We start from the raw sequence: 20,045 nt of genomic DNA, 5'->3' as shown, positions 1-20,045 counted from the left end.
CATTGATACCTAGTTTATTGAGAGTTTTTAGCATAAAGGGCTGTTGAATTTTGTCGAAGGCCTTCTCTGCATCAATTGAGATAATCATGTGGTTTTTGTCTTTGGTTCTGTTCATGTGGTGAATTACATTATAGATTTGTGTATTTTGAACCAGCCTTGCATCCCTGGGATGAAGTATACTTGATTGTTACAGATAAGCTTTTTGATGTGCTGTTGCAATCAGTTTGCCAGTATTTTATTGAAGATTTTTGCGTCTATGTTCATCATGGATATTGGCCTGAAGTTTCCTTTACTTGTTGAGTCTCTGCTGGGTTTTGGTATCAGGATGATGTTGGCCTCATAAAAAGATTTGGGGAGGATTCCCTCTTTTGGATTGTTTGGAATAGTTTCAGAAGGGGTGGTACCAACTCCTCTTTTTATGTCTGGTAGAATTCAGCTATGAACCTATCTGGACCTGGGCTTTTTTTGGTTGGCAAGCTATTAATTGCTTCCTCAACTTCAGCCATTGTTATTGATCTATTCAGCGTTTTGACTTCTTCCTGGCTTAGGCTTGGGATCATGTAAGTGTCCAGGAATTTATCCATTTCATCCAGGTTTACTGGTTTACATGCATAGAATTGTTTGTAGTAATCTCTGATGATGGTTTGTATTTTTGTGGAATCTATGGTGATATCCCCTTTATCATTTTTTATTTCATCTATTTATTTCTTCTCTCTTTTCTTTCTTATTAATATGGCTAGTGGTCTGCTTATTTTGTTGATCTTTTCAAAAAACCAGCTCCTGGATTTATTTATTTTGAACGTTTTTTTGTGCCTGTATCTCCTTCAGTTCTGCCCTGATCTCAGTTATTTCTTGTCTTCTGCTAGCTTTTGAGTTTTTTTGATCTTGCTTCTTTAGCTCTTTCAATTTTGATGATAGAGTGTTCATTTTAGATCTTTCCTTGCTTCTCATGTGGACATTTGTTGCTATAAATTTCCCTCTAGACACTGCTTTAAGTGTCCCAGAGATTCTGGTATGTAGTGTCTTCATTCTCATTGGTTTCAAAGAACATCTTTATTTCTGCCTTCATTTCATTGTTTATCCAGTCAACATTCAAGAGCCAGTGTTCAGTTTCCATGAAGTTGTGCGGTTTTGAGTTAGTTTCTTAATTCTGAGTTCTAATTTGATTGCACTGTGGTCTGAGAGACTGTTATGATTTCCGTTCTTTTGCATTTGCTGAGGAATAATTTACTTCCAATTATACAGTCAGTTTTAGAGTAGGTACAATGTCGTGCTGAGAAGAGTGTATACTCTGTGGATTTCAGGTGGAGAGTTCTGTTAATGTCTGTTAGGTTTGCTTGGTCCAGGTCTGAGTTCAAGTCCTGGATATCCTTGTTAATATTCTGTCTGGTTGATCTGTCTAATATTGGCAGTGGAGTGTTAAAGTCTCCCACTATTATTGTGTGGGAGTCTAAGTCTCTTTGTAGGTCATTAACAACTTGCTTTATGTATCTGGGTGCTTCTGTATTGGGCACTTATATATTTAGGAATGTTAGCTCTTCTTGTTGCATTGATCCTTTTTACCATTATGTAATGTCCTTCTTTGTCTCTTTTGAACTTTGTTGGTTTAACGTCTATTTTATCAGAGACTAGGATTGCAACTCCTGTTTCTCTTTTTTTGCTCTCCATTTTCTTGGTAGATCTTCTTCCATCCCTTTATTTAAACCTATGTGTATACTTGCATGTAAGATGGGTTTCATGGATACAGCACACCCATGGGTTTTGACTCTTTATCAATTTGCCAGTCTGTGTCTTTTGATTGGGACATTTAGCCCATTTACAATTAAGGTTAATGTTGTTATGTGTGAATTTGTTCCTCTCATTTTGATGCTAGCTTGTTATTTTGCCCATTAGTTGACACAGTTTCTTCATTGTGTCAATTCTGTTTACCATTTGGAATGTTTTTGGAGTGGCTGGTACTGTTTGTTCCTTTCTATGTTTAGTGCTTCTTTCAGGAGCTGTTGTAAAGCAGGCCTAGTGGTAATGAAATCTCTGAGCAACTGTTTGTCCATAAAGGATTTTCTTTCTCTTATGCTTATGAGGCTTAACTTGGCTGGATATGAAATTCTGGGTTGTAAGTTCTTTTCTTTAAGGATGTTGAATATCGGCTTCCACTCTCTTCTGGCTTGTAGGGTTTCTGGTGAGAGATCTGCTGAGAGTCTGATGAGCTTCTCTTTCTGGCAAACCTGACCTTTATCTGGCTCTCCCTAGCATTTTGTCCTTCATTTCAACCCTGGTGAATCTGACAGTTATTTGTCTTGAGGTTGCTCTTGTTGAGGAAGAGTTTTGTGGTGTTCTCTGTATTTCTTGGACTTGAATGTTGGCCTGCCTTGCTAGGTTGGGGAGGTTCTCCTGAATAATATCCTGAAAAGTGTTTTCCAGCTTAGATTCATTTTCATTTTCTCCGTCACATTCAGGTACACCTATCACAGGTAGATTAGGCCTTTTCACATAATCCTGTATTTCTTGGAGGCTTTGTTCATTTCTTTTTACTCTTTTTTTTTCTAATTTTGCCTTCTCATTTTATTTCATTGAGTTATATTCAATCTCTGATATCCTTTCTTCTGTTTGTGGATTCAGCTATTGAAACTTGTGTATGATTTGTGAAGTTCTTGTGTTGTGTTTTTCAGCTCCATCAAGTCATTTATATTCCTCTCTAAGCTGTTTATTCTCAATAGCATTTCATCAAACCTTTTTTTTGAAGGTTCTTAGTGTCTTTGAGTTGGGTTAGAACATGATTTTTAGCTCAGAGAAGTTTGTTATTACCCACCTTCTGAAGCTTGTTTCTGTCAATTTTTCAGACTCATTCTCCATCCAACCTTACTCCCTTGCTGGTGAGGAGTTGGGATCACTTGGCGGTAGAGAGGCATTCTGGTTTGGGGTATTTTCATCCTTTTTGCAGTGGTTTCTTCCCATCTTTGTGGATTTATCTACTTGTGGTCTTTTTGGTTGGTGACTTTCAAATGGGGTCTCTGAGTGGACGTACTTTTTGTTGCCAATGAAGTTATTTCTTTCTGTTTCTTAGTTTTCCTTGTAACAGTCAGGCCTTCCTGCTGTAGGACTGCTGGAGGTCCACTCCAGATTCTGCTTGCCTGGGGATCACCTTTAGCAGCTACAGAACAATAAGAGTTGCTGCCAGTTTCTTCTTCTGTTATCTTTTCCCAGAAAGATACCCACCAGGTGTCAGTCTGTGCTCTCCTTTATGAGGTGTCTCTTTGGTTATACATGGGTTGGGGAGCTGCTTGAGGAGACAGTCTGTCCCTTAAGCTCAGGTGCTGAGTTGTGAGCTCCATTGTTCTGTTCAGAGCTGCTGGGCAGATACATTTAAGTCTGCTGCAGCAGAACTCATAACACCTTTTTTTCCCCAGGTGCTCTGTCCCAGGATGGTGGGGCTTTATTTATAAGTTCCTGTCATTCTGTTGCCTTTTTTCGGAGATGCCCTATCCAGCGAGGAGGTAGCCTTGTCACAGTCTGCCAACAGAGGTGTTGCTGAGCTGCTGTGGGCTCTGACCAACTGCTGTGTGAACTTCCTTGCAGTTTTGTTTATAGGGGTATAGTTAGAACTGCCTCAGTAATGGTGGACTGTCTCTGTAATGGCAGACTGCCTCAACAATGGCAGATTGCCTCAGTAATGGCAGACTTCCTCCCTAATGGCGGACTGCCTTGGTAATCGTGGACTGCCTTGGTAATAGTGGACTGCGTCAGTAATGATGGGCTACTTCAGTTGTAGTGGACTGCCTCAGTAATGGCAGACACCTTTCCTCCCACAGAGCTGGATCATCCAGGGTCCAGCTGTGCTTGCTATGAAACTCTCAATCTGGAATGTTTTAGATTGCTGGTTTTTGTTGGGGTGGGACAAGCTGAGCCAGATCATCTGGTTCCCTGCCTCAGACCCTTTTATTTTCTGTTGAGTGGGCAACTCTGTCTCTCAGGCATTCCAGTCACCAGTGGAAATGGTGCCCGGATTTGTGTGAGTTTTTGTGCAGAGATCCGCTGTGCCTGCTCAAGAATTGTGGTGCTTTTCCACCCAGGAATCTCCTGGTCTGTGGGCAGTAAAAACTCATTTGGAAATGCGATCACTCACCCTCTGTGTTTTTGCTGGGAACTGCAATCCAGAGTTGTCCCTATTTGGCCATCTTGGATCCTCTCCAGGATGTCATTTCTTTTTTCTTTTTCTTTTTTCTTTTTTTTTTTTTTGAGACAGAGTCTTGCTCTGTTGCCAGGCACCAGGCTGGAGTGCAGTGGCACAATCTCAGCTCACTGTAACCTCCACCTCCCAGGTTCAAGCAATTCTCCTGCCTCAGCCTCCCAAGTAGCTGGGACTACAGGTGCACACCACCACACCCAGGTAATTTTTGTATTTTTAGTAGTGACGGGGTTTCACCATGTTGGCCAGGATGGTCTCTATCTCTTGACCTGATGATCCTCCCACCTTGGCCTCCCAAAGTGCTCAGGATGTCATTTTTAATCTAGCCGCATATAAAGTTAGGCATCCTTTGGTGACTTGGCAGCATGGCCATGCAGACGTTTAGTCTGCCTAAATGCAGAAGTTCCAGTCTATAGTGATTGTCTATTAAATTGTAACTTTGATGGTAATATAGTAAAAAGTAAAACATATTTAAACAAGAAAAATAATAGATGCTACAAGCAAACAATCAAGTATTTAAGGAGAACTTTCCACTTGCATAACATTATGCTAGCTATGATTGACAACTGAGGGGTAAGACAGTCTCTTATAGCCTGCTATTGGAGATACCACTTACATTCATGAAAAATGATTATTTTTTTTTAAAATTACATATGAGTAAATTTTTGTCCTAGGTTGTTGTGGATAGGAAAAGAAACTAATGAGTGTCATAGTATTTATTTATTTATTTATTTTATTTAAAAAAAAAAGAAAGAGAGAAAGAAAAAAAAAAGGAAGGAAGGAGAGGAAGAAAGAGGAAGAGGAAGAGGGAGAGAGAACAGGAGTGTTGCTTTATTCTAAAAATGGGTATTGAAAACCTCTTTTATGCCAATAATTGTGCTTAATAATGGCCAACCAATATTTTATTTAAACCTGTGAGTAGGTGAGATGTGGTACTGGTAAGCGTGTATATTCTGTGTATTTAAAGTGGAGAGTTTTATAAATGTTTATTAAGTTTACTTGTTCCAGATATGAGTTCAAGTCCTGGATATTCTTATTAATTTTCTGTCTCTTTGATCTATCTAATATTGATGTTGAAGTCTCCCACTATTATTGTGTGGGAGTCTAAGTCTCTTTATAGGTCTTATGTATCTGGGTGTTCCTGTATTGGGTGCATATATATTTAGGATCGTTAGCTCTTCTTGCTGTATTGATCCTTTTACCATTATGTTTAACCTATTATAGTTTTAAGTGCATATCTGTGTGGTTACAGAAGTAGAAAAGGAGTTTGAGATAGGAGTGAATACAGTGACCTGGGGTTATTTAATCTTTACAATATGTGTAGCACTATGTAAGAAACTGGAAATACAAGAAGGCAGAGTTCTTATTCCCAAGAAACTGAGAATCACCTGAACCAAGGAAAGCTTCAGGTTTCAGGTGAGATACACTATTCTGGGCAGTAGAATAGAACTTCACCTAGAAGAATAAGCATTGTAAGTGGAGTGAGCTTTGTTTATAAGGTCGGTTGGCTTGGCTGGAGGGGAGGGAGCACTGGAGAGTGATGGGAGGTAAGCCTGAGTAAGCAAAGTAAGAAATTCCATGATAAAAACACTTGGGTAGCTTTCTGAGCATGGCATATGTGTGCAGTCTGGCATAAAAATATATTTCTGAAGACCTGCTAGGTTGCTAAGTTCTCTGTTATTAGGTTTATAATTCTTACGTTTCTCCTGTATAATGCAGAGAACAAATAATATAGGCTTCACTCTTGTTAACACTTGTTCCTGTATCAACTAGTTCTCAATCACGCGGAAGTATGACATTAAAAGCCATACTATGGAGTGGGGTTATTATGTGGGTAGGTAGGTTTCTTCATAGATTTGACACAAGAAAACATTCTGCCCAACAGTAGCATATTAGACCTCATTTCTTTATTTTACAGAAGGAAACCAAGGTCTGTAGCAGTTGCCTAAGATCACACTCAATGTGTGGAGGGCTGGGACCAAAACTACATCCTCCTGATGCCTGGCAGGGGCTTTTTCCACTACATCAGCTCTCCACAATGGGATCTCAGGAACACTAATTCCAGATGTGTTAATTGGGGCTCCCAGAACAAAAGTTTTTGGGAGAAAAATAACCTTGGAAATATTGCATGTTAAATTGCTCTCTTGAAGATCCAAAGTACACAGTAGTACAATAAAGACTTCTAAGAATTCCAACAGTAAAGAAGAAACTTATTTAACAATGTTAAATAGTTAAAATGACTTATCTGCAGACAAAGACTTTTCTTTGTATGCCTTTCTAATGGGGAATTATTTTCACTTAAGTTTGAAATGACTTCACTACCTTCATCCTCATTTCTCAAATTTAGGGTAGCCCAATACTTTGCTGCCGGTAGCTGAGATGAGGAGGACTAGAATTCCTACTGAGAGGACAAGCAGAAGGGTTTCACAGCAGGGCTTCAGCCTCACAGATGATTGAAGGAATACCTGGAACCTGTTTTATTGAGTGTCACCAGACTGATGAGGCTTGTACTGGGCTGAAATATGAGCCAAGTGTATCTTATTTCTCACTTATTGAAAGCAGTGTGGCCAGCAGTTGAGAGCTTGGTCTATGTGTCAGCTAACCTTGTTCTTGCCTCTTAGTAGTTCTGTGATGTTGGGAAGTTATTTCAGCTTTTTGATATTCCTTTTTCTCATCTTTAGGATGGGTCTAATGATTCCTAGGCCTTAGAATTTTTGTAAGGCTGAAATGCTGTAATATAGAACATATAATGTGTTACATATAATGTATGATATATATGTTTTGTAAGATTCCTAGCAGAATTCTTGGCATATAATATGTGCTTGTGTTCAGCTCTATGGGTGTTATGTGATAGCTCCTGCTTATGGAGTTGACTGTGACAGGCCTATATGAGTCCTTTACACATGTAAACATATAGATAACACATATGTACATAGTGTGCTTTACATTTTGTGTATTAGAAATAGTAGCTGCCATTTAGTGAAATTTCCTGTATGCCAACCACTCTACTAAGACTGTATATGAGTAATCTCATTTGATCTTGTCAATGATCAGGTTCATTCTATACAGCTATAAAAAACGAGGACTTCATGTCCTTCATTGGGACATGGATGAATCTGGAAACCATCATTCTCAGCAAACTGACACAAGAACAGAAAACCAAACACCGTATGTTATCACTCATAGGCAGATGTTGAACAATTAACACGTGGGCACAGGGAGGGGAGCATCACACACTGCGTTCTTTAAATATTTTCATTTTATGGAGCAGAGAATTGAGGCACAGAAGGGTTTCATAACTTTCCCAAGGTTACACTATTAATACATTGGCAGAGCCAGGCTTTGAATCCAGTAAAATGTTGTGTTTTACTGCCTCTTTAATGAAGATTAAACTAAAGTTTCATTCTAAAATTTCTATTTTTGTGTTGGATACATAAACATAGTATACTACAATAGATAGTCAGAAATTATTTTGAAATATATAAAACAATACTAAAATCAGTATAAATTTAAAAAAATCTATCCATAGTTTTCACATGATGTATTTCTTTTTAGCCTTTGTGCAAAATTATATTTTTCTTTACTTATAACTGATGTTGTGTTCTTGTTTATCAGGAATAATAATAAATCACAAGTTTTAATTTTTATTTTAGTTTTCATAATTGTCATTTTTAATTACTAAATAATATTTCATCTAATTACTAAATAAATTTTGTTATAACAAAATTTGCCTGATCATTTCTCTATTACCAGGCATTTGGATCTTTTCCAATTCTACTTGTTCTGCATACATGATCTAGGGTCACTTTTCATAAAAATTCATGAAAAACCCTAAAAACAAAAAACACACCAACCTGAATCATCTGTATACATTTTGATTTTAAACTTAGTATTTCTTAACAAACTGAATTCTGGGATTTTAGTTACAGAATATCAGTATCCTTTGGAAAAGCAACTTAGTATATTCTGGGATTTAAAAAGGCTAGCCTGGATTTCACAGATGCAATTCTTTAGAAGAGGACTTGGCACAGCCTGCTCATCCAAGCATCCCCATGGACATTTATCACCACACACATTTGACACTCAGAAATGGGAGCGGTAGTGAACAAACAATGCCAAATTCCTACAGAAGAGAACCCCATTTTATATTATCAGTCATCTCTTGGAATAAGTTACCTGGTGTCAATCACTCTGCTAAAATGTACTTCCATTGCTGTTTCCATGTTTTCTGTTGTTTTTCTCTTCTCTTTATCCTGTAAGCTATACTCAGAGTATTGCTGTTAATAAAAGAATATTCTTCTATTTCTCTACAAAGAATATTCTTCTATTTCTCTACTCAGTAATTTATGGATCCAAAAAACATTATTTTTCCTAATTGAATCCACCTGCACTAAAATTACATTTTCATTCTCCTTACTGCCTTCATTATTACAAGTTTTGACAGAATATGAGATATTTATATACATTTTATTCATCAGACATTTTCTTTCTGAAGTTATGGAATACATTTAGAAATGGCTTGGCCATCTAACTTTTAGCTGCTGAATAATGCCATGCTATCCACTTTTGGATCATACTTATAAATAAACATTTATTGAAGTTTCAAAATTTCTTTTTTTCTCAGTGTCAGGCATACATTAAATTTGGCATTACCATTTATTCCAACAGTACAAGCCTACTTAGGAAACAGTTCAGTTTTTCACAGTATAATGAAAGGTTAAGCTTTGTGTATCTTTCTTGGAGGGCCAAATACAGCTTGCCTACATCTGCAACCCTAGGGGAAATGATCACTGCACAAACTGCATATTTTTTAATGAAAAAGAACAGGCAATAGCTCTCTAAAGACTCCTTTAAAAAAGGGAAAATTATGAAACTTGAATATTTTCTAAAATGTTTGGTTTCATGATATATTTACATTAGGAACTCACTGTTTTCCTTGAGCCCTCAAACTTTTATTTTAAGACTTGTGTCATTCTAAAGTTATAAGTTAACTGCTGAAGGATGGAATTTTACAGGATGTACTGTGGACAGGGTGCGGGCAGAGGAAAGCATATGTTCTCACACTTTAAGTTACTAGGGGAAAAAGGTATTTTAGCCCAAATTGGCATCAGATGGCAGGAAAGGCTTGGTTGGTTAAAAAAAAAGTCTGCTCTGTTGAACCACAATGAATGAGCTCCTCAGAATCATGTATGTTTAAAAAACGGATTCATATTTTTAAGCAAACTTGTAGAAAATTTGGGAAGGAACAGATCTTGAGATCATAGGTTGAGGTTAGATTTCCATCAGCATTTTCATCTTCCATTGCAGTGCCAGTGTTACAATATCCATTCTAGCTGAGGATAATACAACTAGAGCTCATTCTCAAAATCTCCAACCACCAGACATTTCCACTCAAATATCCTGCCACCATTTGAAGCTTATTTAATGTTGGACTCATCTTTTTACTGCTCCCAAACCCATTCCTTTTCTTTCCTTCCTTATGTTAACATAATGATTTTTTCATCCCTTAGACATGAAGGCTTGAAATTAATTTTTACTTTCTCTCCCTCACATTCAGTGAGTCACCAAGTTCTTTATTCCATCTTTCCCATGTATCTTGTCCCCTCCTGGCCATCTCCATAGCCTCTTTTTATACCATAGCTTGGAAGCAGCATGCACTTGATACAGAACAGATTTTTTTGGAGTTAGATACCCTGGACTCAAATCCTAACACTGTCATTTACTAGCGTGGGAAAATAAAATAGGGTTGTTACAGCCATCTTATACAATCGCAGTAACTAAAAAAATAATGTACATAAAGCATAATACTTGACACAAACCAAGCTCTATAAATGAAAGTTGATTTCCATCTTGCTGCTCTTCTACTTTCCAAGCTCAACACTGCCAATTCAGTCTAACTAAACCATTTTAGCATACTATCTTCACCCTCTGGACTTGCCAGTACTCAACGCACCCCAAAGCCTGGTTCTAAGCTATGTGGTTATCATCTTTTCCTCTACATACTTGAATGCTTTACTCCATCTAAACAGACTTTTTTTTTTTTTTACTATCCCCAGAAACTGGTTTTCATTTTCCCACCTTTCATTGCTGTTCTGCTTTGGCTCATACTACCCTATTCACTAGGAGAATCTTCTCTCTGCAAGTCCATTCTACATATCCGAATTTGGTAAACTTTTTAGGATAATGTAAAACCTATCATTACTGTAAAGTTATGTCTAACTGTGGCAGAAGGGAGTAAATTTTGTCATCTTCTGAGCTTTTGTAGTTCTTAGTGTCAGTGACTAACTTGTTGGGCATAACCTTATGCCTTATGATATGGCTTTAGTATTACTCTGAACTTTTCTTGATATGTATTACTGTTAACTTAATCTTCCATGCATTTATTTCTTAGCTCTTTGTTTTCTCACTTCCTTGAAGGCAGAGAACATGTGTTTTACCTTGTTGTCTCTGTCGTAATATCTGGGACTTAGTAAATCTTACTAATCATAAGTGATCGAATAGGATACAGTTACATATGTCTGACATTCAGATATCTTGCATTAATATACGGGGCATACTTTTGTAGAGAAATAAAGTTGTGGAGCACTTGCTTTGTGCCAAGTACTAAGCTGGGTAATGGGGATTGAGAGGTTGATAACATGGTTCCTCAAGGAGCTCATTCTGGGAGAAATGAACATGTAAATACATTCATGTAAAGGCGGGGGTATGTGTCAGTTAGTATTTGACATACTTCCAGCACAAAGGAGGCTGTGTTTCATTCTGCATAAGGAAGCAGGGATGGTGAAACAGATAAGCAAAGGAGAAACCTAAGAGTGGGTTCTTGAAGAATAAGTACTTTGCTCAAGAAATGGATGGGTGTGTCAGTATGTGGGTGGGGAAAAGCAGGAGTATCCTACATGGGAATTCATAGAAAAGAGACCATCTGTAGGAATTATCATAATCCATTAAGAAGAATATGGAAATAGAGACTTCTGGTTCCAAAATGTGGCATAGAAGCAAGCTGGCTACATTCCTCACCACAGAAAACCAAAAATATGTAGCACCAAGATTTATCACCAGTAATATCCCAGAACTCATATACAAGGAAACACTTCCCAGGGTCACAGAGAAGTGAAAATACTCCAAGTAGATGGTAAGAGGATAGGACTTCCATTCTGTGCTGCTCCTCCCCTAAATCTGACACCAAAAATGCAGAAAATTTCTTTCCAAATCGTGGTTTCTACACTAGAAAAAGTGAAATTGAGGTGAACAACCAGTTTTCCTGACATCCTGGGTTCCTTGGCAGGCAAGATGTTCCTGTCTCAACCCACAGGAACAATTAAGAGTGCCTGAAGGAAGAGATATTCCTGAAGATAGGCAGAGAAAAATGAAGGCTGGGCAACAGTTCCAAGCCCAGGAAACTCTGCTCTGTAATTCAGCAAAGGGAGATGCCAAATCAGAATGACTGTTCAGCAGCACTGTTTAGGAGATTTGTTCCCACAGATGTCTTGGGCAAGATCCCCTCGCCAGCTTTCCCACACTGCTAAGATAACCCCTTTAGGATCTCCCTCATTTGAGATAGGCAATGCGCTCATCATTTACTAGAGCCAAGGCAAACCTGGGTTTAAGGTGCCATCTAGTGCTGGAAAAAGGCAGCAATTTACCAGAAAAATGATATTTGATAGGTAAATTACAAAGAAACTCTCAGTAAACATATTCAGTAATAACCAAAATGAGCCAAACATAGAAGACTGGCATAAATAACTAATTCTTTAATGCAAAGACATAGACATATATCCAGAAGAAACAATAGCAAACAGGAAAACATGACTTCTCCAACTGACAAAAATAAATTTCTGACTGACCCTCATGAAATAGTGATCTGTGGGTTCTCTGATCAGGAATCGAAAATGACACTTTTAAGGAAATTTAGTGATCTCCAAGATACCACAGAAAAAAATCAATTCAGAAACTTATCAGAGAAATTTAATGAAGAGATTAAAATAATTTAAAAATTAAACAATCTTATAACTTAGGAATGTATTTACTGAGCTGAAACATTTATTATAGGATATCTACAAGAAAACTGATCAAGCAGAGGCATTAGTGAGATTGAAGACAGGTTATACTAAAATACAGAGGAATAAAACAAAAAAAATGAAGATTATGGGATACAAAAAATTACCTAAAAGGATCAAATTTAAGAAATGTTAATGTTCAAAAATGAGTTCAGTAACAGCAAAGCTTATTCATATAAATAATAACACAAAACATTCCAAAACTGAGAAAGATCTAAATATCCAGGCCCAGGATAGGAGAGCACAGAACACCAAAGAGATTGGACTCAAATAAGACTACTTTAAGGCATATAATAAGCATACTGTCAAAGGTCAAGGACAAAGGAAGAAACCTAAAAGTAGAAAGAAAAAGGAAACAAATACTGTGTAAAGGAGCTCCAATTCATGTGGCAACAAACTTTTCAAAACAAAACAAAATTAAAAAAAAGAGGCCAGGATGGCATGGAACAACATTGTCAGTGCTGAAAGTAAGAAATTACTACCCAAGACTCCTGTGTCTAGCAAAGCCATTCTTCAAATGTGAAAGAGAGATAAAGTTCTTCCCAGACAAAAACAGATAATTCACTACCACTAAAGCCATCTGACAAGAAATGCTAAAGAGAATTATTCAATCTGAAGGTGAAAAAACAATAGATATGCAAAACAAGCAAACATTTAAAGGTATAAAACTCAGTGATAAAGTTAAATACATGGACAAGCCCAGAATAATCAAAGACTGTAATTGTGATATATAGTTACTAATAATTTTAGTATGAAGCCCAAAAGACAAGTCTATCAAAAACAATAGTAGCTACAGCAATATGTTAGGAGACAGGCAATATAAAAATATGTAAACTGAGACAACAAAAAGTCAGAATGTGGGGAGGATGGAGTTTAAGTACAGAGGTGTTGTTTCTTGTCTTTTCTTTGTGACCTAAGGTAAGTTGTCATCTCTTTAAAATAATTTGTTATATCGATAAGAACTTCTTTGTAAGCCTCATGGTAACCACAATGCAAAATACTATAATAGATCCACTAAAAATAACAAGCAATAAATTAAGCTACACAAGAAGGGAACCATAAAAGAAAATAGAAACAAAGGAATAAAAAAATACAGGAGTTGCAAAGCAACCAGAAAACAAGTTACAAAATTGCAGTAACACTGAATGTGAGTGGATTAAAAGGCAATTAAAAGGTATAGAAGGATAAAAGCTTGATGAATAAAGAAATATGACCCAACAATATGATACGTACAAGAAACCCACTTCTCCTATAGAAACAGGAATAGACTGAAAATGAAGGAATGAAAAATAATACTATTTGCGACTGGAAACCAAAAAAGAGCAGGAGCAATTATACTTAGATAAAATAGACTGTAACTCAAAAATTACAAAAAGAGAAAAAGAAGGTTACTATATAATGATAAAAGGGTCAATTCAGGAGGTGGATGTAACAATTATAAAATATGTATGCATCCACCAACTGGAGCCCCCAAGTATTTAAAGCATTCATAGATCTAAAGGGACAGATAGACTGCAATACAATAATATTAGGGACCTCAACACCTCACTCTCAATAATCGACAGATCATCTAGAAAGAAAATTGATGAAGAAACTTTGGAGTTAAACTACACAATAGAGCAAATAGGACTGACTTCTATTTACAGAACTTTTCATCCAACACATTTGTTTTATCAACACATGGAACTTTCTCTAGAACAGACTCTCTTAGTCCGCTGAAGATATCCCAACAAATTCAAAAACAGGCAAATCATATCAAGTATCTTTTCTGACCACACTGGAATAAAACAAAAAATGAATAACAAGAGGAACCTAAGAAGCTGCATAAAAACATGGAAATTAAACACATGTTCCTGAATAACCAATGTGTTAATGAAGAAAGTGAGAAGAAAATTAAAAAATTTCTTGAAGCAAATGAAAATGGAATTACAACATACCCAAATCTATAGGATATGGTGAAAGTAGTACTGAACTAAGTTTATAGCAATAAGTAACTACATCAAAAGAGCAGAAAGTCTTCAAATTAAAACTCAAGGATACATCTCAAGGAAGTAGAAAAGCAAGAACAAACCAAACATAAAATTAGAAGAAGGAAAGGTATAATAAAAAACAGAAATTAATAAGATTGAGACTAGAATAAATGTATCAGACTAACAGAAGCAAAAGTTGGTTTTTTGAAAAGATAAAAGTGACAAAGCTCTAGCTAGACTAAGAAAAAAAGGGAGAAGATTCAAATAAATAGAATCAGAAATGAAAAGGGAAACATAGCAATTGAGACCACAGAAATAAACAGGATCGTTAGAGACTATGATGAGCAACTTTATGCCAACAACCCTGGGAAAACCTAGAAGAAATAAATAAATCCTGAATCCATATAACCTACCAAGACTGAACCATGAAGAAAAGGAAAACCTCAACAAATTAATGTGTAATAAGGTTGAAGCTGTAATAAAGTCTTGCACTGATGGTTTCACTGCTGAATTCTATCAAAAGTTTAAATAATTAATACCAATTCTACTCAAACTTTTCAAAAAAATTTAAGTGGAGGAAATACCTCCAAACTCATTCTATGAGGTGAGAATTGTCCTGGTACCAAAACCAGACAAGTACACAACTAGAAGAGAAAACTACAGGCCAATATCCCTGATGAACACAAATGCAAAATTCTGCAACAAAATATTGGCAAACCAAATTTGACAGCACATATAAAAGATCATTCACCATGATTACATGGGATTCATCTCAGGGATACAAGATTGTTACAACGTAAACAAATTTAAAAAAATAAAACATTACATTAATAGCACCACCAACAAAAAACATATGATCAGTTGAATACATGCAGATATAAAAAAGCATTGAATAAAATTCATCTTCCCTTTATGATAAAACCCTAATAAATTAGGTATAGAAAGAACATACCTAAAATAATAAAGGCCATGTATGACCAATCCACAGCTAAGATTGTATTTAATGGAGAAAAATTGAATGTCTTTCCTTTAAGATCTGAAACAATACAATCACTTTCCTCACTGTTATTCAATGTAATATTGGAAGTCCTAATCAGAGCAATTAGAGAAAGAAAGAAAGAGCATCCAAATTGGAAAGGAAGAAGTCAAGCTAGGCTTCTTCACAGACAACATTATCTTATACTTAGAAAAACCTAAATTATCCATTAAAAAGCTGTTGGAACTAATAAGCAAATTCAGTAAAGTTGCTGGATACAAAATTGACAAAAAAAATCAGTAGTATTTATATATGTCAATAGTGAAGAATCTGAAAAGGAAGTCAAGAAATAGGTTCCACTTATAGTAGCTGCAAAGGATATAAAATATCTAAGAATCAATTAACCAAAAAAGTAAAAGATTTATACAAGAAAATCTATAAAATGCTAATGAAAGAAATTGAGTAGGACACAAGAAAGGAAAATATATTTTATGCTCATGGATTGAAAAAATTAATATTATTGAAATGAGAATACTACCCAAAGCTATTTACAGATTCAATGCAATCTCTGTCAAAATACCAGTGACATTCTTCACAGACTTGGCATGGTGCTGGCATAACAACAGACACATAGACCAATTGAAAAGAAGCAAGAACCCAGATATAAATCCACACACCTACAGTAAACTCATTTTTGACTAAGGCACCAAGAACATGAAATGGGGAAAGGATTGTTTTTTCTCTAAGTAGTACTGGGTAAACTAGATAACCATATGCAGAAGAATGAAACTAGACTCCTATCTCACCATAAATAAAAAGCTAATCACAGTGGATTAAAAACTTAAATTTTAGATCTGAAACTATGAAACTACTAGAGGAAAACGTTGGGGAAAGTCTACACAACATTGGTTTGAGCAAAGATTTTTTTGTGTAAAACCTCAAAGGTTCAAGCACCTAATTAAAATAGATAATAAGTATTACATCAAACTAGAAAGCTTTTGCATAGCAAAGGAAACTGTGAGCAGAATGAAAAGATAATTCCCAGAATTGGAGAAAATATTTGCAAACTATCAATCTGACATGGAATTTATAAACAGAATGTAAGGAGCTCAAACAACAACAAAAACAAAAACAACAAAACTAAAACACGCACCACAAAAAAACAAACCAATTAAAAACAGGGCAAAAGACCTGAATTTCTCAAAAGGAGACATATAAATGACTAACAGGTATATGAAAAAATGCTTAACATCATTAATCATCAGAAAAATACAAATCAAATCTGCTGTGAGATACCATCTGCAGTTACTATGGCTTTTATCAAATAGTCAGGGAATAATGGATGCTGGTAAGGATATGAAGAAAGGGGAACCCATGTACACTGTTGGTGGGAAGGTAAATTAGTTCAGCCACTATTGAAAACAGTGCAGTGGTTTCTCAAAAAACTAAAAGCATTTCACTGCTGAGTATATATGCAAAAGAAAGGAATCAATATATTGAAGAGATATCTGCACTCCAATATTTATTGCAGCCTATTCACAGTAGCCAAGATAAGAAATCAATCTAAGTTTCTACAAATGAATAAATGAATAAAACACACACACACACACACACACACACACACACACACACACACACACAATGAAATATATTAAGCCATAAGAAAGAGTGAAATCCTGTCATTCACAGCAAGATGGATGGAGTTGGAGATACACATTAAGTGAAATAAGCCAAGAAGAGAAAGACAAGTATCACATTTTCACACGTATGTGGGAGTTAAAAAAGTGGATCTCATGAAGATAAAGAGTAGATTGCTTGTTACCAGAGCCTGGGAATGGTAAAGGGGATGGGTGGACAAAGACAGGCTGATTAAGTGGTACAAATAAATAGTTAGAAGAAATAACTAGTGTTTGATAGATCAGTAGGGTGACTGTAGTTTGCAAAACTCTATTGTACATTTCAAAACATAGAGGGGGATAAGTTAAATGTTTCTAGCATACAGAAAAGACAAACATTTAAGATGATGGATATCTCAATTATCCTGATTTGATCTTTACATATTAATGTATTATATTATCACATGTACAACTATTATGCATCAATAATAATTTTTTTACAAAAGAACATGGAAAAGAAATAGAGATGACTTTTAGAAAATGAATAATCTGGAATTTAATTTCCAAAAACATGTTCACACCAAATTCCTCTGTTTTCCTCCCTCTCTCCCTCTCCCCTTTCCCCTCTCCCTCTCCTTCTCCCTCCCCTTCCCTTTCCTTTCCTTTCTCTCCCTTTCCCTTTTCTTTCTTTCCCTTTCCCTTCCTTTTTTTTCCCATTCAGGCCAGAAATCTGGAGTAATGTAAACCTGCTTGGATGTATGACCTCTTGCTGTGTGCCAAGCTCTGTGCTAATCTCCATCATATATGATCCAAATTAACCCTCAAACAACCCTATGATGTCAGCATTATTTTTGATGAAGAGCTTGAGGCTTAGGGTAGGGAAAATAACTTGCTCAAGGTCAGATAGTTGACAAGTTGCATAGCCGAGGCTCTAACCCCCTCTTTCTCTGAAGTCCCTGCCCTTTAGTCACAAACAAAACTGCTTCACTCTCCCTATTCCACTCCATAATATTCAGCATATCATAAATCCTGCCATTTTTAACTCCTAAATATTTTTCATTGTTTTCATCCCTGTTACCACAGCAGCTCTTGCCTAGACAATTATCACTTCCTCTTGATAGGTCTGATTTCATCTAGCCTTTCTCTAGTTATGGCTGTCTTAGATGGTGGTCAAAGTGATATGCTTGAAAGGCTGCAAGTCTTCTTGTTGACTATCAGACCCTTCAGTCAGGTGATGCTGATTGATAGTTTGGAACACACATTGAGAATTACTACCCTGTAGTGTTTTGCCTGAGTTCAGAAGAGGAAATGAAGCCATGAAAAGTAAGAATATGGCAGAGAGAAAACTGAAGAGCAGATAGTAACCTGTGGAAGATCCAATAAATCATTTGGTCCTTTTTTGATACTGTACTTTAGATTCTGGGGTACATGTGCAGATCATGCAAGATTGTTGCATAGGTACATTCATGGCAAGGTGGTTTGCTGCCTCCATCCCCCCATCACCTATACATGACATTTCTAGCCATGTTATCCCTCCCCACTCTCCCTCCCACTTTCCCTCCCTTAGCCCCCACTAAAGGACCCCAGTGTGTGATGCTCCCATCTCTGTGTCCACGTGTTCTCATTTTTCAACACCCACCTATGAGTGAGAACATGCTGTATTTGGTTTTCTGTTCTTGCGTCAATTTCGTGAGAATGATGGTTTCCAACTTCATCCGTGTCCCTACAAAGGACACAAACTCATCTTTTTTATGGCTGCATAGTATTCCATGGTGTATATGTGCCACATTTTCTTTGCCCAGTTTATCATTGGTGGGCATTTGGGTTGGTTCCAGGTCGTTGCTATTGTAAACAGTGCTGCGATGAACATCCATGTTGCATGTGTCTTTACTTGAATGTTTGGCATCACAAATATAGAACTTGAGAATGAATGAGCTTACTGTTAGGTAAAGTCAAAGAAAAGAAAACTGATTCACAGATAATTTCATGTATGCATTAAAAGAAAGTCTGAGCAGTAGGAATTTGCATCATCATTGAAAATCAATGTGGAAGTATATGTTCTAATTTTTCATTTTGGTGTTTAATTTTCTGAAGCTTTTTTTGTGTCTAGTTTTCCAGATACACATTTTATTAACATAGTTCAGTAATGTAGTATTGACATAGTTAAGTAATACAGATTGATTTGAGTCTTCTCTTAATATAAAACTGGGAGAACATGATGAGTAGGTTACATTTGATATCTTTCCACATTCTTTTATTTATATTTAGATTGAAGTTGGAAAAAACAATCACTTTCAGAAGGCAAACCCTCTTATGCCTGGTGCTCAGCTGGAATATTTATATTGTCTTGGTCTTTGCATGGGTATGGTGTGTGTATACACAGGTGTGTGTACTTGCACTCAGAGATTGGGACTCGTAAGCAACTCTAATTAGAAAGTTAAATAAATACAGAAAGCTTTAAGAATTATTTGAACCCTATTCCGTTCTCAATCTATGTAGCTATCTCTGGATCAGGCTGTTGTATGATATGAAATCTTTTCTATGTTAGGAAGCAGAATGAAGTTATGATGTATTATTTTTATTGTGTTAATTTTTCTTTCAGTGTAAAATTTAAGAGATTGAAACCAAAATAGAATTATATAAACCAAACTGTGTACTCAGTTGTGTACCTCTGTATGAACAATTATATAAACTTGTCCGAATTGTTCCTAGAATGTTGTTTTTCTATTAGTTTAAACTGCAATGTGAACTCTTAATCTCATTTTTGATAAATGATTATCATAAATTATCTACAAGTGGATTCCTTTTCTATGAGTTTATTTTTTTTATAACCCTGAATCTGACCATGCTTTTTAAATTATGTGTTTGTCATGCTTGGCAGTCCCTTCCATGTTTGGCCATTCCTAAGCTTCTGTAATTCCAAAAGGTCATTGTGTGCCCTGACCTCCTGCTAGGAGAACTGCTTTTTTCTCCCTCCAGATGTTTTGCAATTTAAACTTTTATTGCTGTAATCTGTATACAAGTCATATATGAAAAGTGTCAAATATCATTGTCCAGCAGTGAAATTAGGATTCTTTCAAATTGGAGGGAAATGTTAACAGAGTGCAACTGTGTCCTGCCAGTGTTTCTCCTGGCAAGCTGGCTCTGAGAAGGCTGTTTTCCTTTTAGCCATCTGTGCTTCCATAAACAATCTGCAGTGGTTTTTTCTTCTAATTCAAATTCTAGCAGCTGGATTTCCTC

The sequence above is a fragment of the Callithrix jacchus genome, chromosome 4, assembly GCF_049354715.1.
Source record: "Callithrix jacchus isolate 240 chromosome 4, calJac240_pri, whole genome shotgun sequence".
Taxonomy (NCBI): Eukaryota; Metazoa; Chordata; class Mammalia; order Primates; family Cebidae; genus Callithrix; species Callithrix jacchus.
The sequence above is the reverse complement of the archived record's forward strand: the minus strand, read 5'-3'. Positions refer to the sequence as shown.